Genomic DNA, 24,301 nt, shown 5'->3' with positions numbered 1-24,301 from the left:
GCAAGGAATTGGTTACACATGTGATGGATGAGCTGAGAAGCCAAATAAAGGATGGTGAGGTCATCCTGAGATGTGCACAAGTAGGACGCCACTACCACTCCTTGGATGGAAGGACAAAATGACAAGGGGCCAGGATCACTAAGCAGATGCTGCAGCATTGGCTGGCTTGTCTGGCAGAAGCTGGATCCAGTGAGAAATTTCAGCTCCTAATGGACATGCCACTCATGACAGAGAAGGAGGAGAAGGAATACAATTCTCTTCTCCTGTCTTTTCCCACTCTCCAGGCAATGCATCTCATTGGCTAAACTCAGCTGGACCTAGCTCACCCAGAAGGCTGGGGAACATAGGTTGGAGTACTGCAGAGCAGATCAGAAAAGGGCAAAGAATAAATCTGCCAATAAATTGACCCATGTATGACATAATATGCCTGCAGATTTCTGGACTCTCAGCCATCTTGGATTGCTGACCTACAGCAAAAAGCAACTTTCTTAGCAAAACCTGATTTCCTTCCTTTGCTACTTTCAGATACATTAATTTCAATTTCAATTTGTCTATTTATTATAGTATAATATCAATTAGGAAACTTCAGCTGCAAGAATTTGAAACCTCAGCTAATGGCGACTTAAAAAAGAAGATTAAAAAAATACATTTTACTGACTCTTAGAAACACATGTTTTTTGAGGCCAGCCCAGTGGTGTAGTGGTTAAGCTCAATGTGCTCTGCTTTAGCAGCCCAGGTTCACCAGTTCAGATCCTGGGCGTAGACCTGCACCACTCATCAAGCCATGCTGTGGGAGTGACCCACATACAAAATGGAGAAAGATGGGCACAGATGTTAGCTCAGGACCACTCTTCCTCAAGCAAAAAGAGGAAGATTGGCATCAGGAGTTAGCTCAAGGCCAATCTTCCTCACCAAAAAAAGAGAGAAAAGAACAGAAAAAAGAAACACGTTTTTCAAATTTTCTTATCTGTAAAATTAGGTTGTCATTTACAATTGAGGTAAAGAGAAAACATTATATTATTGTTTAATTGTCAGCATTTGTTCTCTTTCTTAGTGGTATGTAGAATAATAGTGTATCTTACAATCATGGCATCTTAGATTTGATGAAATCCAATATTTGCCTCATGCAACAAGGGTCTGAGGTGGGCAGTCCTAACCGAGTGCTATAGTCCAACAATGCTATCAGGCTATTTCCATCTTTCATTTCTGCCATGAGGGAGCATAGACTTCATCTTGTCACCTTATGGTGTAAAGATAGTTACCTCAGCCCCATGTCTGTGTTCCAAGTTGGAAAAATGGAAAGGAAACGTTATGAAGGGCAAAAATGTTGTCTATGGCAAATCTTTACCTTTTCATTTGGGAAATGTCACACTAGCCAGAACTTATACCTAAACATCATTAAATGCCTGTGTCTATGGCCTCTCAGATCTTCAAGAGAGGCTAGATGTCAAGCATTTAGGGTTACAGCCTCTACAGTAGAGGATGGCAAGATAGCAGGTGTTTGGAAATGATGGTAAATAAAAGTATAAAGACATGCATGGGAATGATAAACATAAATTCAAGATGTTGATTGTCTTTGAGGGAATATAGAGAAATGTGATTGAGAAGGTGTACACAAGGGACTTAAATTGCATTATTTTCTAAGATGGTTGGAGACTACATGGTAGTTATATTGTTTTTTATGTCTTATTATATATCTGAAATAGATTATTAGAAGTGAAAAGAAAGCTAAGTTAAATTATTTGGAGTTCTCATTAAAGGCATTCTGCTATAAATAATGAATAAATAAACAGTGATTTAGATTTCTGGCAGTATGCAGATGAGATACCCTGAAAGGCCTTCCTAACTAAAATAACTGAAATGCTACATTTAAATAAAAAGGAAGATTTTAAAACTTACCAAAAAGCTACAAAAATAAAAACCATGTGGCAATGTCACGAGCATAGACAGAAAGATCTATGGAATAGAATTGAGAGTCCAAAAATAAACCCTCACATTTAGAGTCAAATAATTTTCAGCAGAGTGCCGAGACAATTCAAGGGGGCAAAACAGCCTTTTCAAAAATAGTGCTGGGGTCCAGCCCCAGTGGCCTAGCGGTTAAGTTCAGTGGGCTCTGCTTTGGCAGCCTGGGTTTGGTTCCCAGGTGTGGACCTACACCATTCAATCAGTGGCCATGCTGTAGTGGCAGCTCACATACAAAATAGAGGAAGATTGGCAACAGATGTTGGCTCAGGGTGAATCTTCCTTAGCAGAAAAAAAGAGAGAGAGTGCTGAGACAACTGGATATCCACATACAAAAGAATGCTCTTGGACCTCTACCTCACACCATATACAAAAATGAATTCAAAATGGTTCACAGACCTAAATTAAGAATGAAAACTATAAAGCTCTTAGTAAAAAAACAGACATAAATCTTCATAACTTTGGATTACACAATGGTTTCTTAGATATGACACCAAAAACATAAGCAAGAACAAAAATAGATAAATCAGACTTCATCGAAATAAAAACCTTTTGTAGTTCAAAGCTACTATCAACAAAATGAAGAGATAGCTGCATTAGGGATCTCCAGAGAAAAATAATTAACAGGCTATATATATATAGATAGATAGAGAGAGAGAGAGAGAGGTATTTATTATGAGGAACTGGCTTATGCAATTAAAGAAACTAAGAACTCCCACGATATGCCATCTGCAAGCTAGAGACCCAGGAGAGCTGGTGGTACAATTCAGTCTGAGTCTGAAGGCCTGAGAACTGGGAGAACCAATGGTGTGAATTCCAGTCTGAGGGCAGGGGAAGATGAAATGAGATGTCCCAGTTCAAGTGGTGAGGCAGAAAAAAACGTGGGAGGGATGAATTCCTCCTTCCTATGCCTTTTGTCCTATTTAGGCTTTCATCAGATTGGATGATGCCCACTCACATACTAAGTCCACTGATCCAAGCATTAATCTCATCCATAAACACCCTCAGAGACACACTCAGAAATAATATTTAATCTGGGGATCCTGTGGCCCAGTCAAGTTAAAGTGGGATAAAATATTTGCAAATCATATATCTGATAAGGGAATTTTATCCAAAATATAGAAAGAACTGTTACAACTTAATGGTGAAAAAAAAAACCAATTTTAAAATGGGTTAAGTATCTGAATAGACTTTTCACCAAAGAAGATATACAAATGGTCAACAAGCATATGAAAAGATGCTCAATATCATCAGTCATTAGGGAAATGCAAATCACTTCACACCCACGAGGATGTCTATGATCAAAAAGATAAACAATAGCAAGTGTTGACATGCACATGGATAAACTGGCCCCCTCATATACCACAGATGGAAAAGGAAACTAGTACAGCCACTTTGAAAAACAGTCTGGAAGTTCCTCAAAAAGTTAAACATAGAGTTTATAAGAAAACATATATCCACACAAAAACTCGTACAGGAATTTTCATAGCGGCATTATCCATACTAGCCAAAAGTGGAAACAATCCACTGTCCATCAATTGATGAATGGATAAGCAAAACATGGTTTATTCTTACAAGGGATTATTATTTGGCAATGAAAAGGAATGAAATATTGATACATGCCACAACATCCAAGAACCTTGAAAGCATGCTCAGTGAAAGCAGCCAGCCACCAAAGACCACATTATATAATTGCATTTATAGGAAATGTCCAGAATAGGGAAATCCATAGAGAGAGAAAGTAAACTAGTGATTGTTTAGGGCTGGAGGGTGGGAGGAGAATGACTGATAATGGGTATGGGTTTCTTTTCGGGGTGAAGAAAATGTCCTAAAGTTAAATAGTGGCGATGTTTGTGCAACTGTGAAAATTCTAAAAACCACTGAATTGGACACATTAAAGGGAAATATTTTATGGTGTGTGATTTATATCACAATACAGTCATGTGTTGCTTAACTGTCAGGATACATTCTGAGAAATGTGTCATTAGGCAATTTTGTCATTGTGCAAACATCATAGAGTGTACTGAAGGGGAACAAAACTTGCTACTCTAAAATGTGTCTCTTTAACATGAGGATTATTTTAGGCTGATGATTATTAAGGAAAAAAAGACTCAGAAAGTTTTTCTTGTTACCTCCCCCTTAACTGCTGAAAATAATTCAGATAAATAAGCTTGTCTCAGGAAGTGGGCTATCATGTTAGCATAACACGAACTAGGTGGTAGACAGGGAGGAACCTAGAAAAGCTTGTTTGTTGGGCTCCCTCTGTGTTCTACTGTTTCTGTGGGGTCAAACACTTGTTCTCCAAACTTTGCTCCTTTTCGCCTACCTGTGAATTGCCTTCCTTCCCTTTGAAGTCCCTGATTCTCCCCACCCACAACATCTTCTTTTCTCTTTAGCTGAGGAGGGTATTTAAGGTGAGAGCTTTGGCCATTTTGGTGAGTTACTTGGTTTTTCTGGGTTTCTCCCATGTACACATATGACTAAATTTTTGTTTGCTTTTCTCCTATTAATCTGTCTCATGTTAATTTAATTCATAGATCAACCAGAAGAACCTAAAAGAGTAGAGGAAAATTTCTTCCTCCCCTGCGGTACTTACACAAACCTAGATGATATGGCTTACTAAACATCTAGGCTATATGGTACTAATCTTATGGGACCACCATCATATATGCAATCCATCATTGACCTAAATGTCATTAGGTGGTGCATGGCTGTAAAGCTATTTAACAATAATAAATAAATAAAAAGGCATTTAGAAAATAGATCAGTGAGTTACCACCAAAGTAACCAATGTGCCATGCCCAGAAATGAAGTAAAACCAGGAACCCCTGGACATAAGCAAATGTCAATGCCAGCTTTGGCCCTGACAGTTTCTGGTGAACTCTGGAGACCTTGAACTTGCATTTTGGTAACTTCGCAGGATGTGGGGGACACAATATACAGGCTGGGGCATGTTCAAGGAAAGGATTCTAACTAAAACATCCTCTATAAAAAGCTGGTACTCCAAAGGAATATAACAACAGACCAAGGGTGAAAATCAAATAAACCCTGCTGTGTTACAAGGAGAAAAATTCTTCCCTGAAAACATACAACCAAAAGTCAGCATTCACATGAGTTTGGGTTTGTATTCATAAAAATTTATGTATTCAAAAAAAAAAACTGAGTGTAGAATTTTATTTGAAGTGTCCTCCAGTTGAGTGCACCCTCAGAAAATAGACAGAAAAAAAATGCAATGTCTCTTAGGAGGCTTCAAAAAGTCTCCACAAAGTTTCCCAAAAACCCAGCATAAGATCCATTATAAAAATATCACAAAACACGTAGTAAGTAAACAAAGCCTCATGAGTGAGAAACAGCATAAGTAACAGACAGCAGAAGACCTACAAAAGTTTCAGATATTGGAAATAGACAAATTAAATATCTAAGTTTAATATATTTAAATAAATAAATAAAGGCTTAGAAATATCAGCATGAATTGAATATTGTCCCTAGTGAATGGAGAATAAACATTCTTTTTAAGTGTGAAAGAATATACCTGAAAATTGTTAACATTATATGTCAAAAATAGCCTCATTAAATTTCAAAAGATCAGTATTATACTGACCACATTCACCATCCACAATTCACTTAACTTAGAAATTAATTTAAAAACATAACTTGGGGGTCCGGCCCAGTGGCACAGCGGTTTAGTGCGCATGTTCTGCTTCTCGGTGGCCTGGGGTTCGTCAGTTCGGATCCCGGGTGCGGACATGGCACCGCTTGGCATGCCATGCTGTGGTAGGCGTCCCACATATAAAGTAGAGGAAGATGGGCACGGATGTCAGCTCAGGGCCAGGCTTCCTCAGCAAAAAAGAGGAGGACTGGCAGTAGTTAGCTCAGGGCTAATCTTCCTCAAAAAAAAAAAAAAAAATATATATATATATATATATATATAACTTGGAAAACTCCATTCACTTGGAAATTAAAAAAAAAACTCATCTAAACAACTCATGAGTCAATGAGAAAACTGTAATAAAATATAGAAAATACTTGTAATTAAACAATAATAGAATATGTATACTGTTTAAGAAGTTCTTGGAGAGAAATTTATTCCCTTAATTTCTTTTCAGTAGAAAAAAGAGCCTCAGAATGACCTAAAAACTCAACTTGAGGAGTTAAAAAAAAGAATGCAGGATGAATCTAAAGAAAATGGGGGAAAATAATAAGAATAGAGGGGCTGGCCTGGTGGTGCAGCAGTTAAGTGCGCACAGTCTGCTTCAGCAGCCTGGGGTTCGCCAGTTTGGATCCCGGGTGCGGACATGGCAACACTTGACAAGCCATGCTGTGGTAGGCGTCCCACATATAAAGTAGAGGAAGATGGGCATGGATGTTAGGTCAGGGCCAGTCTTCCTCAGTAAAAAGAGGAGGACTGGCAGTAGTTAGCTCAGGGCTAATCTTCCTCAAAAAAAAAAAAAGAGCAAAAAAAATAAGAATAGAAAAAAATAACAAAAATAGAGCAAAACCAAACACACAATTCAGAAGATTAACAAAGCAAAAACTTAATTCTCTAAGGACATTAATAAATGAACAAAATACTGGAAAGACTGATCAAAGGAAAATAAGGGAAGAAAAATACATTATTAGGAATTAAAAAGAGTCATAACAATTAAAACTTTAAGAATTAAACAGATAACAGGATACTATGGATAAATTTATGGCAATAAATTTGAAAATTTAGAGGTAGTGGATGAATTACCATAAAATACAACTCACCAAAACTGATTTAAGAAAAAATAGAGAACCTGGATACCTTAATAGTATTAAAGCAATTGGAATATGTGTTGAAAATCTTACTGCAAGAAAAACAGCAGGACAAGAAGCTTAGCAGAAAGACTTTACTAGATAGTGAAATAATAGTTAAATCTAATCGTATGTGAATTTTTCCAGAGAATTGAAAAAGTAACAATTTCCAACTCACTTTTTTTTTGGTGAGGAAGATTGGCCCTGAGCTAACATCTGTGCCAGACTTCCTCTATTTTGATGTGGGACACCACCACAGCTTGGCTTCATGAGAGGCATAGGTCCACAGCCAGGATCCAAACCCATGAACCCAGGGCTGCTGAAGCAGAGCACACGAACTTAACCACCACACCACTGGGCCAGCCCCTCCAACTCACTTTTCATGAGTGGCATAACCTTAATAGCAAAACACGACATGGATGGATGGCACATGATAGGAAAATTACAGATTAGCCACACTAATGAACATAGTTTTGAAAACCCTAAACCAAATTTTAGCCAACACATCCCAGTAGTATAAAAAAAGAAACATAGTACATTATGACCAAGTTGGGTCTCTCCTAGGAATACAAAGTTGGTTTAATATTTAAAAATTGATAGGAACAAGACAAAGATGCTCACTGTCATCATTCCTACTGAGTCTACTCAGTGCAGTAAAACAAGAAATAAAATACATAAAAACTGCATAGGAAGAAACAAAACAAACTTTATTTGGATACTCACAAATAGATATGATTATCCATTTAGAAAAGCCCCAAAAATCCAAGTTTTCTTGATACTAAATTGATACATAAAAGGAATTTTTATACTCTATCACCTATTAAAAAGTATAACCTGGAAAACATATCATTCACAATAACACCAAAAGCATAAAGAAATCTAGGCTATATATATCTCTCTCTCCTACATATATATATAAATATAATATTATACATCTTAAATATATTATATTATAAATATTATATATTTATATATTATACTTATATATACATATATATATAAAGTCCTACACGAATAAGTTATCAAATGACAATTAAAAAACATTTTAAAAGACCAAATAAATAGAAAATTATATCATGTTCTTGGACAGGAAGTTTCTATATTATAATGTGTTCGACTTTATCCAATGCAGAGGAATTTGCTAGGGTACCTCTTGGTCCTTCCATGCCCCATGATAGTAGCACATAAGCAATTGTAACAATCTAGCCTTGAAAAAGACAAGATAACAAAGGATTCAGTTCCCTCAAAGATGAAGGACTGGTCAACCCACGAAGGCAAGCATCCAAGAAAAATCTACAATACGTGGTCAAGGGGAGGATGAACATCCCTGACAGCCTTAGGACCAAATACAGCCACAGGGACTGTACTTTGTCCAATTAATCCACCTACTGTCAAGGCTTTTATCATTTTTTCCTTTTTCAGGGAACTGCATCTTGAACCTTGAGGAATCAGTGACAGGATAGAGTGAACATAGTGTAGGGCTTGAGTGAATCTGAGTAGTACAAGGGGTGCGTTGTAGCAGATCCAAAAAGGGTTCCTCCCGTATTCCCTCAACTTGCCCTGGACAGCCCTGCGCAAGATGATTGCTTCCTGCATGTCTCTACCTAGGAGCGTCCTCAGCAAGCTCAATCCACGCACACGGGACAAACCATAAGTGGCAGGGGGTTAATGCCGCGGGGGTGACTTTCAACCAATTTAGGATAGGAGTTAGTGAGTAAATATCCTAGCTTCCTCCCCTCTTCGTGGATAAATCTGATGTGTGTTTCACGCTATCTTTCAGAGTTCCCAGCAGGAGTAAGCCCATCGTGATCACGTGCTTATTAGCACACACTTTATCGGCTCTTCTTTTTTCTGGGTTTTATGTCCTCACCCCTTCACAGTGCTTCCCAGTATCATCTCCCAAATACACAACTTATTCCCAAGTCTTTGTCTTCGGATCTACTTTGGGAGAATTAAATTAAAACAAAACCCAAATGTCCATTAACAGTAGAATAGCTAAATTGAGGTATTGTCATCAAATGGAATGGAATGGAATTCTGCAGAAGAAGGAAATAAGCTAAACATATCAACATAATGTTGAGGGGAAGAAGCAAGTCACAGAAAAATACAGCTCTATTCCATTTATTTAAAACATAAGGAAAATTAAAAATATGATTTAAAGATACATACAAGATGGTAAAACTGTAAAGAAAGGCAAGAAAATGATTATCATAAAAGCCTATGGGCCAGCCCCAGTGGCCTAGTGGTTGGGTTTGGCATGCTCGGCTTCAGTGGCTCAGGTTCAGTTCCTGGGCACAGACCTATACCACTCATCTGTCATTGGCCATGCTGTGATGGCAGCTCACATACAAAACGAGGAAGACTGGCGACAGTTGTTAGCTCAGAGAAAATCTTCCTCAGCAAAAAAAAAAAGCCAGCCTAATGGTTGCCACTGGGGAACAGATAGAACTTTTCAGGTACTGGTAATGTTCTATTTCTTAACCTGGTTGTACGTACACCAGTGTTTGTTATATTATTATTACTTAAGTTATACATACATATTTTATTTACACTTTGTATATTTGATATATTTCATAATAAACAATTATTAAATGCTCTCAAATTAGGTATGCGAAAGACAGAAGGGGAATTGCAATCAATCAACCAATCCATCAAGTAGGAGGATTTTGCACTCAGATTGCTTTGCAAGTGTTTTAAGGTTTCACTCCATTTTAATGAAATCAGAACTTGAAATCATAGAAGATGCATTATGTATGTGATTCATACAAGAAAGACTTCAGAGGCCTTCCATTAGCAAAACCATACCAAAAAGAAAGGCCTTCGTCCTTATATCACAAGCTTTAGGAATGAAGGCACTTTATAAGCTATAAGTTAATGTGTTTAAATATTGCATTAATTTAAAACTTTCATTTATGATATTTGTATGTTGTGTATGTATACATATATATAATTCTCTATTTAATCCAATTTTATATTCTTTCTTAAATTAACTGATGAACTACCAGTTCTATTCACATCATATAAGAGGACATCTACTCTATTAAACATTAAGGGACTGAACTATAGATTTTAATTTGTGTGGGACTTTGGGAATTCATAGGACATATGGATAGAATAGCACAATGGTTATGTATGTTTGAAAAATAAGCTTGATCTTTAGCATTTATTCCTGAGAAAATATAAAACTTAAATATTAAGAAAGATTACCTCCAATATGAATGAATATAATATAAATCATCTTCAAAGTCATTTTTACTCATTACTCATTCATATATTAACTTGAAACCAACATGTCACTTTTCAAAGAACTGAAGAAAAAGTTAAATACATATATATAGAGAGATAGCTATATAAACCTCATTTATATAGAATGTGTGGCTCCATTTGTATAATTCTGCCTTTCAACACTTACTGAAAAAATAGAAGATTATTCTACATCTGGTCTTTTGGTTAAAGTTAGCAGGGAATTTTTGTTAATCTTTGGAGTGATCAGTAGGTTTGAAGGATGTCTTAATCCTGCTCCGAGCTTGTCAAAGTAGATGTCTTTGTTCATTTCACAAAACCAAATAAGAGTGGTGTTGTGAGGATTAGATTTTGGCAATTCAATCCAGATGACTACTTTATTATGGAAAAATATTCTGCATCCCTTATCTAATCCAGAAAGTATATTCATAGAGAAGCCTCTATAGCTACACTATAATACAGTTGCAAATATGAAAATTAAAGGTTATAAGAAAAAACACAGCTGTTAAAGGGCAGTGACTGAGTGAATTCATTTCAGTGTTACATATCTGTGATGATGTGGATTATTCAAGATTCTTTTCCAAACTCATTTCAAAGGCTCTCACTTTAGCATTTCAAAAGTAGTGGATAACATTTGAAAAAAATTTTCACTTCTTTTAAATACAATAATAACAGAGTTTGAAAGCTAAACATGCAAAGGCTTATAAAATAATGTGTACCAGGGAGTTCTGAATGTCAATTGTGTGCACAGATGTCTCTGTTGGAGCATGAAATGTTGGCATATCTCATAGCAGTTTTTCTTGTTTGAAGAAGTTATTTGCACTTGTGCAGTTACATGAGCTCTCTCTATGACACAGAGAAAAACTGATAATCTCAAAAAAATGGGTAAAAATTTGGATCTCCAAATTTAACTGATCCTGGATATGTTATTAAACTAATAAAACATTGCATATGTGTATTTATTTGCTTTTATTTTAAAAATTCAAAACATGTCAAGGCATATTTCACCTTAGAGAAGTACATTCAAACTATTTGAAGTTTTAAAGTTTAAACGTGGTGCTCCATTCAGAAAGTCCAAATTTTAAAAAAGAAAGTTCAGGGCCGGCCCAGTGGCGCAAGCAGTAAAGTGCCCATGTTCAGCTTTGGCAGCCTGGGGTTCGCCAGTTCGGATCCCGGGTACAGACATGGCACTGCTTAGCACACCATGCTGTGGTAGACGTCCCACATATAAAGTAGAGGAAGATGGGCATGAATGTTAGCTCAGGGCCAGTCTTCCTCAGAAAAAGAGGAGGATTGGCAGATGTTAGGTCAGGGCTAATCTTCCTCAGAAAAAATAATAATAAAAAAATAAAAATAAAAAGGAAAGTTTATTTAACTCTATTATTTTTCCAGAGATATCATGATTCTCTTCCTATTGCAATACAAAGTCAGAGACTACTTTATGAATATTTCCTACTAGTCCCTTTATAACACAATCAGATTCAAAGATTGTAGAGACTTCGTTAGAAAGCTAGATTTCCCACCTCTCTATATAATTCTTTCTCTTGAAGCTGCTTCCCAAAGTGTATTTCATGAACTACTAATTGGGGGCTTTGCAACACACAGTCAAACAAAGGGTCTTCATTGTCAAATTAGGTTGGAAAGTACTAGAATGCTTTCTTAGAGATATATAAGAGACACCAATGTTTTGAAATTTTTCTTTAGCAAATAAAACTGTTTAACTTATTTTTAAAACTGGAATTTCCTAAATTTATTTGAACTTTTTCACATAACCCCAATTAATATCCTATGGTACTGTTAGGCAAATGCTGTCCTATGTAATTTAACCTATGAGCGTCTTCTGGCTGACCATTAAAAGAATAGTCATTTCTACAAAGATCAGTCTTTCCAGAGATTATATTTGTTTGTTTGCTTTGCCCAACTAAAGTGGTACAAAGACTAAAAAAGTTTGAGGAGCACTGCATCACACAATATAGGGATACTTTTCAGATGATAATGATATCAGGAAACTAAAGTTTTCAGGGGCCGGCCCCATGGCAGAGTGGTTAAGTTCCCACGCTTCGCTCTGGTGGCCCAAGGTTTGCTGGTTTGGATCCTGGGCGCAGACATGGCACCGCTCATTAGGCCACGCTGAGGCAGCGTCCCACATGCCACAACTAGAAGGACCCACAACTGGAAAGAAAAATATATACAACTACGTACTAGGGGGACTTGGGGAGAAAAAGCAGAAAAATAAAAAGAAGATTGGCAACGGTTGTTAGCTCAGGTGCCAATCTTTAAAAAGAAACTAAAGCTTTCAAATGAAAGGGCCAGAGTGAGGGAAATCACCTGACTCTTTGCTGTTTTGGAAGAAAGAATTTGGGGGAGCATTGATTGATAGTGGAAGTGTAAAAGGCTGCCTTTGAGGCTTAAGGCATAAAACAGAGAAACGGAATATTGGTCTGTGTTCTATTAGCCTAAGGAATCTTGGAGGACAATTTTGGAGGACAAAAGGAGGTGAGATTTTCTAGACATTATATCTACTTTTGTTTGAAACCTCTGATTGTCTTTTTAACTGTTAGTGCTGATTTATTATTCCTTTTATAACTTACATGGTGTTTATTTCTTTATCAACTCTACCTAAAATCATACATTGGTAGTATATTCATACCGTTTCAGCCTGGTTTATTATTTTAACTACTTCATCTTTTAGTTCTCTGGTTGTAATTATTTTGCTGTATTAATCAATACTTTTTCATCCTTCTTTGTTCTTTCCATTTTATTTTCTATATTCCATTTAATCATCTAGTTGTATTGTTCTTATTCTCTACTTTTACATTTTTCTTTTGTATTGCTTAATAAATATTTTAAAAATTATTTTAGCTGCAATCATCTTTTTATTGAGTGAATTATATTTTATTTCTTACTCCTTTCTGCTCTCAAAACTTATTAAATGCCAAGTAAATAACATAAGGGAGGAAGCTGTGAGGATAGTCCCCACCCTGAGCAATGCAAGCTAGGTGGTTTTTGTTCGCAGTCTGCTCTGCCTAGCCCGGCCAGCTTGCTTTAGAAAAACGCCAATTTCCACTCTATTCCCTTTAGCGTTGGATTCCTTGAATCTGCCAACTTGATAATAATATTTACCCATAGAAAATCCATTTGAGCAGTGAAAATAGTGCTGTTTTTTATGGTAAGGTGATACATAACTAAACATTCATTCACCCACCCAATAGATATTTATTCTAGTGAAGGAGGGAGGTGAAAGGGTCCATTTTCAGGTGATCCTTCTACATAATAAAAACCACAACTTCAACAACAGTTAACACTTATTAAATTTTTTCTATATGCTGGACATCACTGAAAGCACGTAACATGTTCTAACTTATTTTATCTTAAAAAAAGAAAAGCTCTACAAGATGGTTATTATTATCCCTTTTGTACAGCAGTAGAAATTAAAGCAAAGAGAGATTAAATAATTTTCTCAGGGTCATGCAGCTGGTTAGTACATCAGGATTAATTTCAGCAAGTAACTAGATGGTTTTAAAACCAGTAAATATCTTTAAATTAGGAACGCACAGTATATCAAAATTAGACTTTAAAAATCCTTTTATCAATCTGCTTCCGAAGATGTTTGATTCATCTTGGTTCAAGGCAATGCTGAAAGGTTATCTAAGTGTATATTACTAGTCCTGATAGATTCATGATCCTCAATTTCTTTCTTACCTCCTGCAGCCACTAATACTAGTTTACCAAGACATTCAAAATGCAGATAACAATCTAGGAAAATAGATATTCTTTATTTTTAGCTGGAGCATCAGCCTCAAATCACCATCTCGTCATCTACTCTATTGAACCAGACTGGAAAATATGTCAGTTTTTATCTATGTCTTTTGCTCTTCTTCATAGTCCTGGAATGGAGCCAACCTAAACCATTCATTCTTTATTCTAGAAATCATCTTAGTTACACTTAGCTATCAAGATGGGGATGACCAACTTAGAAGACTTTCCTAAGTCCAGTTTCTCCTCTAGAGTCACAACATAGATGATAGAAAGAGTATTGTGTCCAGTCTAGTCCCATTTATAATCCCCGTATTCTGTGCCCCTGAAGCTCTAATGCCTAAAGAAGGACCCAATTTGCGTTCTTTTGAGGACTGCATGCTTTCCTAAACCCATCTCAGAGCCTTTTTGTATTGTAGGTATGTTGCAAGCGTTTGAGGGGCAGCTGTGAGCACTTTGTATTATGTGACCTACAAGTGGTTTTCCCCCAATTTCCATCTCTTCTGATGGGAACCAAGCCAAATTCTGTTTGAGATGGGATTACTCAATTGAGGTTTTTAGAATGGCAGTGCTGGCATCTTTTGCTGAATCACTTATATAAACAAGAAATCAAACACTCATTAACTATGTCATAACTATTTGAACATCAGAGTATGTACTATAAGAGCAAGGCATTGTCATACTCTTTGCTCTGTTGCAATGCCCTGCTTGCCTTTCTTCAATTAGCTGATACATCTCAAGTTCATTGTATGATCTCCTCCAGGAAGCCTCCCCTAGTTCCCTAAATAGAGCTAATAACCCGAGTCACTGCTCCCAAAGGACCTTGTACTTATTTCTGATCATGTCACCCATTTTTATTTTAAAAATTATTACAAGAAACAGTCATATAAAATAAGCTACTGCACTTACTACAAAAATGGTGTTCAGAATGTTATTTTATACATCACTTTATATCCTTTATATAAAATTTCAGTGAGATATTCCTTATATAATTTATTGCTATAAAAAGCTTTTGTTTCTTCTGAAAAATTCATAGGATTCCTCCTTTCTGATAATGAGAATGATATTACTGATTATGTGTTTAGTTTCAGGTACGCTTGCCAGGAGCTTAGTGCCAAATCTAAGGTTCTTTTGGGGAGAATATTTTAAGGTTCTTTTAAAGTTCTTTTTGTATAATCTTTTTCTCAGTCCTTTCTGGTTTTTTGCTTGTTTTAATTTCATGTATCTTTTGTTATAAGCCATCTCAAAACCATTGTGGAAGAGGTAGGTCTTTGATCAATATTCATGAAAGCAAAATGTAGATGAGGAGGGCAACTATCCAGCGAATTTCTTTATTCTAGAGTAAACGTGGATTATTAAGTCAAAATCCCTGATTTGTTTCTTCTTTTAGTTTAGGTTCTCTGTTTTTGAAGTCAATTACATCAGTTTAGACCTGATTGAATATTCCTAATGAATCTGGTTTCAGAAAGGGATGAATTTATTAAACCTGAAATTGTATTCCAAGGGTTTAATTAATGAGATTTGGCCTTGTACAACTCCTCCTGAAAGCACCACTTCCCAATTAACCTCCTTCCAAGTTATTTACACTCATCTCTTTCTTTCCTTCAATTTCCTCGTGCAAGTTTCCTTTATGTAAACCTTGCTGACCTGGGAACACATATATGAATTCTCCATATTTTGAAACTGTAGCCCTCAAATGTGGGAGGTGGGGGGTTTGCTGGTGTTTCTTCTCTGCCATTAAATTATGCATAAGCATATCACTATTTTTTGAGATTTCCTATTAGTTAACTTTTCAATTTAAAAAAAATCAGTATTTAATTTGTTTTAAGTGCTTCAGAGTATATGAATAACATTTAACAATATAGCATTGTGATGACAGAATCCAAGCTTTGAAATTTAGACACAGATCTGAAGATCTCTATTGTATAGAGATCTCTATTATACAGAGATCCAAAGATCCCTATTTTGGTAATACAAAGAATGTTCCTAGTTTTTCATCTTTGTTGTACTGCACAGATGTTACATCTTGAACTATAACGGTATTATAAGTCATGAATAATGTGAAAGCATTACAAAGAAATGAACAGGCATTTTAGAATGAAACCCAGTGATGGACAGATTGCCTGGGAGGGGAAAAAAATGCAAACATTTTTTGCCAAAGGAACATATTCTTCAGGAAGTTATCACTCATTCAGAACATTGTTGACAGTGAATACCATTTCCCTTGTGATTAGGTAGTGTTCTCATGAGCACTATCAAATCAGATCAAGGATTTTCTTGGAGGCACCTATAAGACATACTTATTCATTCATTCATTCAAATATATACTTATTGAATGCCTACTTTGTACCAAGTGCACTTCTAGATGTTTGGGACTCATCGATGGGCAAAACCAGTAAGAATTCCTAGAAGGAGGCAACCAATAATAACAATAGACAGAATAAACAAGTAAAGTGAATGACAAGCAGAAGGTGATAAGTCGTATGAAAACAATTAGAAGAGGATAAGGGAGACATGAATGCAGGGCTGTATGTGAAATTTTAAATAGGACATTTAAGGTAGACCTTGAGAGGAGACATTTGGGCAAAGATTTGAAGGAGGTATGAAAATATTAATATTAGGATAGAAAACTTGTTAGCAAAGATATGTCAAAATCATCTGGCTATGACAAGAGAGAAAGAAACAAAAACAAATTTCAAGTTATTTTGACTCAATTTTATCTTCCATTCTGAATGTTTCAAAGTGATTGCAGCCCCATGTGAAGACAAGGAGGTTTTTGATTAGTTTTCAGCTGAAAACACAAACTTCATTAAAGCCAAGGAGAGGTGGTTGTCTCATACACCCCCATTAGTTATCATGAGTTGGAGCAGAAATGCAGTAGATGACCTTGAAAGTATAAGCAACTCACACCACATAAAAGTGATATACATTAGATACTCAACATTAGACACTGAAAACAGGTACCAAACCTTGACAGTTCATACAACTCTTTCCAGGAGACTCAATAACAATATATCAAGATGTAATCTCTTCCAGGACAAATTCATCCTTCCCAAGATGCCAGAAATCTTTTATCTGCTTCCTGATGCCTGAAGTAATATATCAAGCAGTCATGAAAATGTCATGAATGTGAAAGTAACTTTAATGAATCAAAGAAGGAAGGCTACATGTCCACAAATGTGTAGTTTAGTAACTGTGATCAAACTGAGACAATTTAACTTAATGTAAAAGTGACAGTTGCTAGATTAAGTCACAATCATAGAGATCACATTATCTGAAAATATGAGATTAATAGATTCAAACAGAGATTTTTGGTAAATGTATTTCAAATAGTTCAATCTGTTGATTGTTGTTTAACATGTCCCCGAGGTCACCAGAAAAAAGTTGTTGGGGTCCTCAATTACCACCAAAATTTCAACAGTGCTCAACCCTCTGTTCTTTTTTAGTCTCACCTATACTGTGTGTCTCTTCATTCTTTTAATGAATTAGATAGAGAACTACCATTTATAGAACATGTATAACGTGTCAGGCACTGTACTAGATGCTTTTACATGTATCATCTCAATTCTCACATTCTAACCTATATGTGTGTGTAGTTATGGGCACACGATGTAGAAAGATGCAAGAGGAGAAGAAGAAATATTAGCTACATTTTACAGGAGCTCAGAGAGTTTAGATAACTGCTCTAAATTCACATGTGTAGGAAGTATTAAAGCCAGGATTCTGCTCAAAGTTTCTAGCTCTTTTAAGTTATCTGCAACTCGACTGGGGCCACCATAATAATTACCATTTGCATAGCATTTTATTGTTTATAAAGTACATTTATGTTTTATTTGATTATATCATGATCCTAAGATAATTCTACTTATCTTGGTTTTCTTCAAAATTACCAGTTTAGGGGCTGGCCCAATGGCTGAGTGGTTAAGTTTGCATGCTCTGCTTTGGTGGCCTGGAGGTCATCAGTTCAGATCCTGGGCACAGACCTACTCATTGCTCATCAGGTCATGCTGTGGTGGAATCCCACACAGAAGAACTAGAATGACCTACAACTAGGATATACAACTATGTACTGGTGTTTTGGGGAGGAAAAAAAGAAAGAGGAAGATTGGTAACAGATGTTAGCTCAGGGACAATCTTCCTCACCAAAAAATAACATACTGTAAAAAAAAAATATATCAGTGTAGGGGCCAGCCCAATGGCATAGCAATTACATTCAGTGTGCTCTACTTCAGTAGCCTAGGTTCACAAGTTCAGATCCTGGGTTCAGACCTACAGCACTCACCAACTATGCTGTGGCAGTGACCCACATATAAAGCCAAGGAAGACTGGCACAGATGTTAGCTCAGGGCTAATCTTCCTCCACAAAAAAAATAAAAAAATAAAGTAAAATAAATCATCAGTCTATAGCATTATTATAACTTTGCAAACTCTGCAAAATGCACTAAAGCCACATGTCCATCTTTTGTGTATGAACGTTCATAAACTACACTCATATGACAAACTCATTACCTTTGCTTCTATCTCATGATGAGAAAAGAGACTGCATGTTCAGTAATTACAATAATACAAAGTATGTCAAATTGCTTAACTTCTCTAAGAGTGTTTCCTCAACTATATAATGAGGATAATAGTATCTACCAACTTACCTACTTCGTGGAATTGTTGTAAAGATAAAGTATAAGATAATTGTGTATATAAAAGAGCTTTGAAAATTGTTTATGTTATAATAATGCTTTACATTATTTAATGATTATTATTAAAGATCATTTACAGATACCTTATAATACATTTGATTCTTGATTTTCATCGCTTTTCAACTTACACAAATATATGCTTGATATTAAAAGTTTATAACATATCAAAATATATAAAGTAGAAACTTAAAACTCCATTTCACACTCACCTTCCTCAATCCAAGTAATTTTCCTTTCCAAGAGATTATAAGGACCGCTAGTTTCATACTTCCTCTTTTGGATCTTTTAATACACATTTATATTCATGAATTTAAATGTATTCAATTTTTTCTAAATACATACCAATCAAATATATTTTACTTGACAAGTTTCTGTTTGTTTTTGCTAACATATCCTGGAGATCTTGAATAGCTTGGTAGTAGTGTAGGACTTTATAATGGAAAGTTAAGCTATTTATTTTGTGTGTATGTGTCTATAATGAGCACCCTTTGACATATATGTATGTTCATGTACAAGTAAGCATATTTTACTAAGCTGCACTCGTATAAGTAGAACATCTGGATCAAAGAGCACATTATTAATTTTAATAGATACTACCAAAAAAACCCTCCAAATAAAAGCTGTGCCAAATTACACACTCTCCAGCAGTATATGATTATCTTTCTTTGGACTTTGCAAATACTAGTTATTATCAATAAGTCCATTTTGCCTATCCTATGAGTGAAAAATATGTCATTGCTATTGTCATTGTCATCTCCCCTATTACCAGTGAGGTGTGATGTATTTTAATGTTTATATTATTGGCTAATTGCATCTTTTTCATGAAATATCTTTTTGTGGCCTCTGTCCAATTTCCTGTTGAGTTGCTGCCTTTCCTATGACTTATAAACACTCTCTATATTGTGGATATTTTTCTCCTTTTTATTTTATATGTAACAAATATATTCTTCCAGTCAGTCACTTTTATTTTATTTTTGTTTATAGTATCACTCACTAGAAAGAAGTTTCATAGTTTATACAGTCAAACCTGTTAGGTTTTTCTTTTTGGTTTCTAGTTTTCTGTCTGGCTTAAGAAGGTCGTTTTTATCAAAATTATGAAAATAATCTCCTGTATTTTCTTCTAGTACTTTTGCTTTACTATTCTTTGTGAGAAATACATACTTAGATTTCTATCTCAAACCATTTATAAAAAGAACTCTCATTGATTGATTAAAGATCTATCTATCTATCTATCTAGCTATTATCTATCTGGCATCTTTCTCTTTAATGTTTCCCACAATGGACAGCCAACTGTATTAGCACCATTTTTTGAAGAGTCTATCCTTTCTCCACTGATTTGAAATCACTTCTACCATATGATTAATCCCTATATATACGTAAATCTGTTTTTGGATGACTCTCTATTCTGTTTACTTTGTCTTCTAATATTTTCTTGTCTAGCTCTAATCCATATGACTATAAATATTGTGTAATTGTAATGAAAGGGTATTTATATTCTTTCACTTGATACCATAAACATATTTCCATGTTTCTATACAGCTTTTCCTAATTATTACTTGAATAGCTATAATCTGGTAGATGTACCTTATTTCTCCCCTATTCTTGGGCATTTCTATTGTTTGTTGCTAAAAATAATGCTGCAATTAAGATCATAATTGGTTCTCTCTCTCTCTCTCATTTTAGGGTAAATACTTAATAGAATTACTGCATAAATTCATAGGAATATCTTTATCGATTTTGCCATGTCTTGCCATATTACTAAGAGGATTGCTTCAGTTTTCAGTGCTCTCAGTAATATATGAATGTATTTATTTCACCATGCTCTTGTTAGCACTGAGTGTTATTTTTCAAAATGTTTAATAATTTAGTAAAATATTACCTCAAAGCTCCCTGATAATCTTATATGGAGCTGGTCATCTGTCCCATTGTTCTGAATGCATCTTGATTAGTCTATATTACAGGTATATTATAATTGTTCATTAAATAATGAAAAAATCAGCCTTGTGAGTTTGAAAATGTTAGAGTTGATAGCTTTATGCCTCTATTTGTTAAATCACCAAAATAGACAACACATTATGAACTATGGAATAATTAATTGACTGCCAGTCCAATAAAGTCCAATTTTAGACATTTATTTTTCTGGTTATCTACAGCCATGTAGCAAAATCACCTCCAAATTTTGTAGCATGTCACAACATTTGTTATGCTCACACATTTTCAACAAGGCACGTAGGGCATAATTATTCTCTGCTCCACTATAACTGGATAATTTAAAGGCCAAGGGTGACTCAATGGCTGGGAGCTGGAATCATCTGAATGCTTATTTACTCACATGTCTTGCAGTTGATGCAGGATGTTGGCTAGAACTTTAGCTATTGATGTTGGCTATCAGCTGGAACATTTACACATGACTTCTCCAAGTGGCCTGGTATTCCTCATGACATGGTGGCTGAGTTCCAAGGGCAAGAATCCTGAGAAAGGGAGAATCAGATAGAAACCACATCTTTAATGACCTAGCCTCGATCTCATCGAGATGGCGGCATAGACAGACTCTGAAGTCGTCTCCTTCCACAAACACAACCAGGTTACAACTATTTTTGGAAAAATTACCCTGGATAGAAAACTGAAAACTGGCTAAAACGAACCCCCACAACAAGGGATAGTCCTGACTAAGCCGGAAGAGGCAGAAATTCCTTCTGGAGAGAAAAAAAGCCACCTTCAGGAGCAGTGGAGTTTCTCAGCCGGCCAGGTGGGAGTCAACCTAAGGTACGCAGCCCTCTCTGGAGAAGTGAGGTCCTGAGCAGGGGCCCGATACTGCTATAAGCATCCTTACATTCAGACTCAGCACAACTGAGACAAAGGTCTTACTATCTGGCTTTGCTGGCTATTAAGTGCAGCAGGGAATACCCCCAGAAAACTATTGGATGAAAGCCAAGAAGACCAGAGTCGTAAATGGTCCATGCACAAACTCATCCATCTCAGCAACCTAAAACCACCAGAAGGAAGGCTGACAGTCCTTTGGTGAAAGGAGACTCACCTGGTAGGCTCTGGGTGCATCTCAGTGAGAGGAGAGACCTCTCTGGAGACTGAGACATTGGTGGTGACCACTGTTGTCACCTAGTCCAGTTGTGCTGACAGAGACAGGCAGACACCATTGAAGTTCTTCCCCTGGCCTATGAGCCCAGGGGTCTGCCACACCCACTAGAGTGCAGATTTAATCTAGTTCAGCCAGGGCAGGCAGTCTGCCCTAGGGACCGGCCCCACCCAACAGTAAGCCCTCAGGCTACTTGTTGGCCTGCATTGACTGGGTGCCTTGATCCTCTACAGGCAGGTGAACGTGTCCACCTCTGTGGGGCAGGGCCTGTGTGAGGACCAGGTGAACTGTGGGGAGCATTGGTGGAGAGATGGGGGCCTCTGCAGTGGGGCATCAGGCTACGCTCCAGGGGGTTAGGAAGTGTGCACAGACCAGGACTGTATTGACAGTGTGTGTGGTCCTGTGGGAGGTGAGGCTTATCAGTGGCAGAAGACCTGTGCTTCACAAATAGCCATAAAAAGGATCAGCCCCACCTTCCAAAGTCTGAAATAATTGAGTGCCAAGTGCCAGCCCCACTCAGCTGCACTTCTAAGAGAACTGACAACAGCTTGGTAGACCTGAGGCCTATAGCAACTGTAAGCCCCTGAGCCTAGCAACCAGCTACAATGAGTACCTAGCTAATTAACAGGAAAACTACAACAGGAGCATGTGTTAGACCTTGGGGCCAATGGTGCTGAGGCTCACCAAACCAGATTTACAATCAGCTGGCCTGGGAACGAAAGAATAGACTCCCTGGGTACCTGCATTAAGAGCAACCCTGCCACAGCAGAAGGACACAAGTAACCCACAAAGGGGTCACTCCTAGATCATTTTGACTGGTGATGAGAGGGAAGCACACTGCTGGGCCTCAAAAGGAATCTCTTACGTAAGGCTACTTCTCCAAGATCAGGAGACTTAGTCAACTCACCTAATACATGATGTAAGTACAGAGAAAGAGGCATAATGAGGAGACAAAGAAATACATTCCAAACAAGGGAATAGGACAAACCCCCAGAAAAATGACTAAATGAAACAGAAATAAGCAATCTACCTGAAAAAGAGTTCAAACAAAAACTTATAATGATGCTCACAGATGTTGGGAGAAGACAGGATGAGCACAGTGAGCTCACCAACAAAGAACTGGAAAATATTAAAAAAAAGAATCAGAAATGAAGAAGACAATACTGGAAATGAAAAATTCACTAGAGGGACTCAATAGCAGAGTAGACGATACACAAGAACAGGTCGGCGAGTTAGACAAAAGACTAGAGGAAATCACCCAAGCTGAACATAAAAAAGGAAAACCAATTAGACAGAATGAGAACAGTGTAAGGGAACTCTGGGACAATATCAAGTGCATTAATATTCGGATTATAGGTGTCCCAGAAGGAGAAGAGAGAGACAAAGGGGCAGAAAATCTATTTGAAGAAATAATAGCTGAAAATTTTCCTAACCTAAGGAAGGAAACAGACATTCAAGTACAGGAAGCACAGAGAGCTCCAAACAAGATAAGATCAAAGAGGCCCACACCAAGACACATTATAATTAAAATGTCCAAAATTAAAGATAAAGAGAGAATACTAAAAGTGGCAAGAGAAAGGCAACAAGTGACATGCAAAGGAAAGCCCGTAAGCCTATCAGTGGGCTTCTCAGACAAAACCCTACAGGCAAGAAGAGAATGGCATGACATATTTAAAGTTCTAAAAGGAAAAAAACCTACAGCCAAGAATACTCTATCCATCAAGGTTGTCATTCAGATTGGAAAGAGAGATAAAGAGCTTCCCAGACAAGCAAAAATTAAAAGAGTTTATCACCAAGAAACTAGTTCTACAAGAAATGCTAAAGGGACCTATTTAAGTGGGAAAGTGATGACTACAAAAAGGGATAAAAAAATTGTCAAAAAAACAGGCAATAAAATCACTTGTAAAGGTAAAAATATAGTAAAGGTAGCAGACCAACCACCTGTGAAGATAATGTGAAGGTTAAAAGACAGAAGTACTAAAATTACCTATTTCAATGATAAGTGGGTAATGGATAGACATATACAAGAGATTAGATATGATTTCAAAAACATAAAATGTGTGAGGAGGGGAGTGAAAAAGTAGAGCTTTTAGAAAGAGGTCAAGCTAAAGAGTCTATCAACTCGATACAGACTGTTATATACATAGAATATTATATAGGATCCTCATGGTAATCACAAATCAGAAACCTATAATAAGTAAGCAAATAAGTAAGACAAAAGAAATCAAACATATTACTAAAGAAAGCAATCAGACCACAAGGGAAGAGCAAGAGACAAAAAGGAACAGAGAAGACTTACTAAACACCCAGGAAAAAAAAGAAACAAAATGGCAATAAATATATATTTATCAATGGCTACTTTAAATGTCAATGGACTAAAGGCTCCAATCAACAGGCATAGGGTGGCCAGGTGGATAAAAAAAACAAGACTCATATACATGCTGCATACGAGAGACAAACTTCAGACCTAAAGACACTCACAAACCGAAAATGAAAGGATGGAGAAAGATATTCAATGCAAATGGCAAAGAAAGAAAGCAGGGGTAGCAATACTTACATCAGACAAAATAGACTTTAAAACAAAAACTTTAACAAGAGATGAAGAAGGGCACTACGTAATGATAAAGGGAACAATCCAACAAGAAAATATAACAGTTGTAAATATCTATGCATCCAACATAGGAGGACCTAAATATATAAAGCAATTATTAACAGACATAAAAAGAGAAATACACAGTAACACAATAATAGTAGGGGACTTTAACACTCCACCTAC

General features: G+C 36.5%; 1 long non-coding RNA gene across 4 annotated transcripts in view; it reads right to left on the bottom strand.

Annotated features, from left to right (window-relative positions):
* LOC139083828 (uncharacterized) overlaps positions 1-24,301 on the bottom strand; it is a 127,773-nt gene that overhangs the window by 92,765 nt on the left and 10,707 nt on the right. For all 4 annotated transcript variants that reach the window (XR_011540793.1, XR_011540792.1, XR_011540795.1 and 1 more), the window contains exon 2: positions 20,764-20,902. This is a non-coding gene — a long non-coding RNA (uncharacterized lncRNA). The remainder of the gene's footprint in view (positions 1-20,763; positions 20,903-24,301) is intronic.

The sequence above is a fragment of the Equus przewalskii genome, chromosome 6, assembly GCF_037783145.1.
Source record: "Equus przewalskii isolate Varuska chromosome 6, EquPr2, whole genome shotgun sequence".
NCBI classification, from domain to species: Eukaryota; Metazoa; Chordata; class Mammalia; order Perissodactyla; family Equidae; genus Equus; species Equus przewalskii.
Note: the sequence above shows the minus strand (reverse complement) of the source record. Positions and strands in the feature narration are given on the sequence as shown.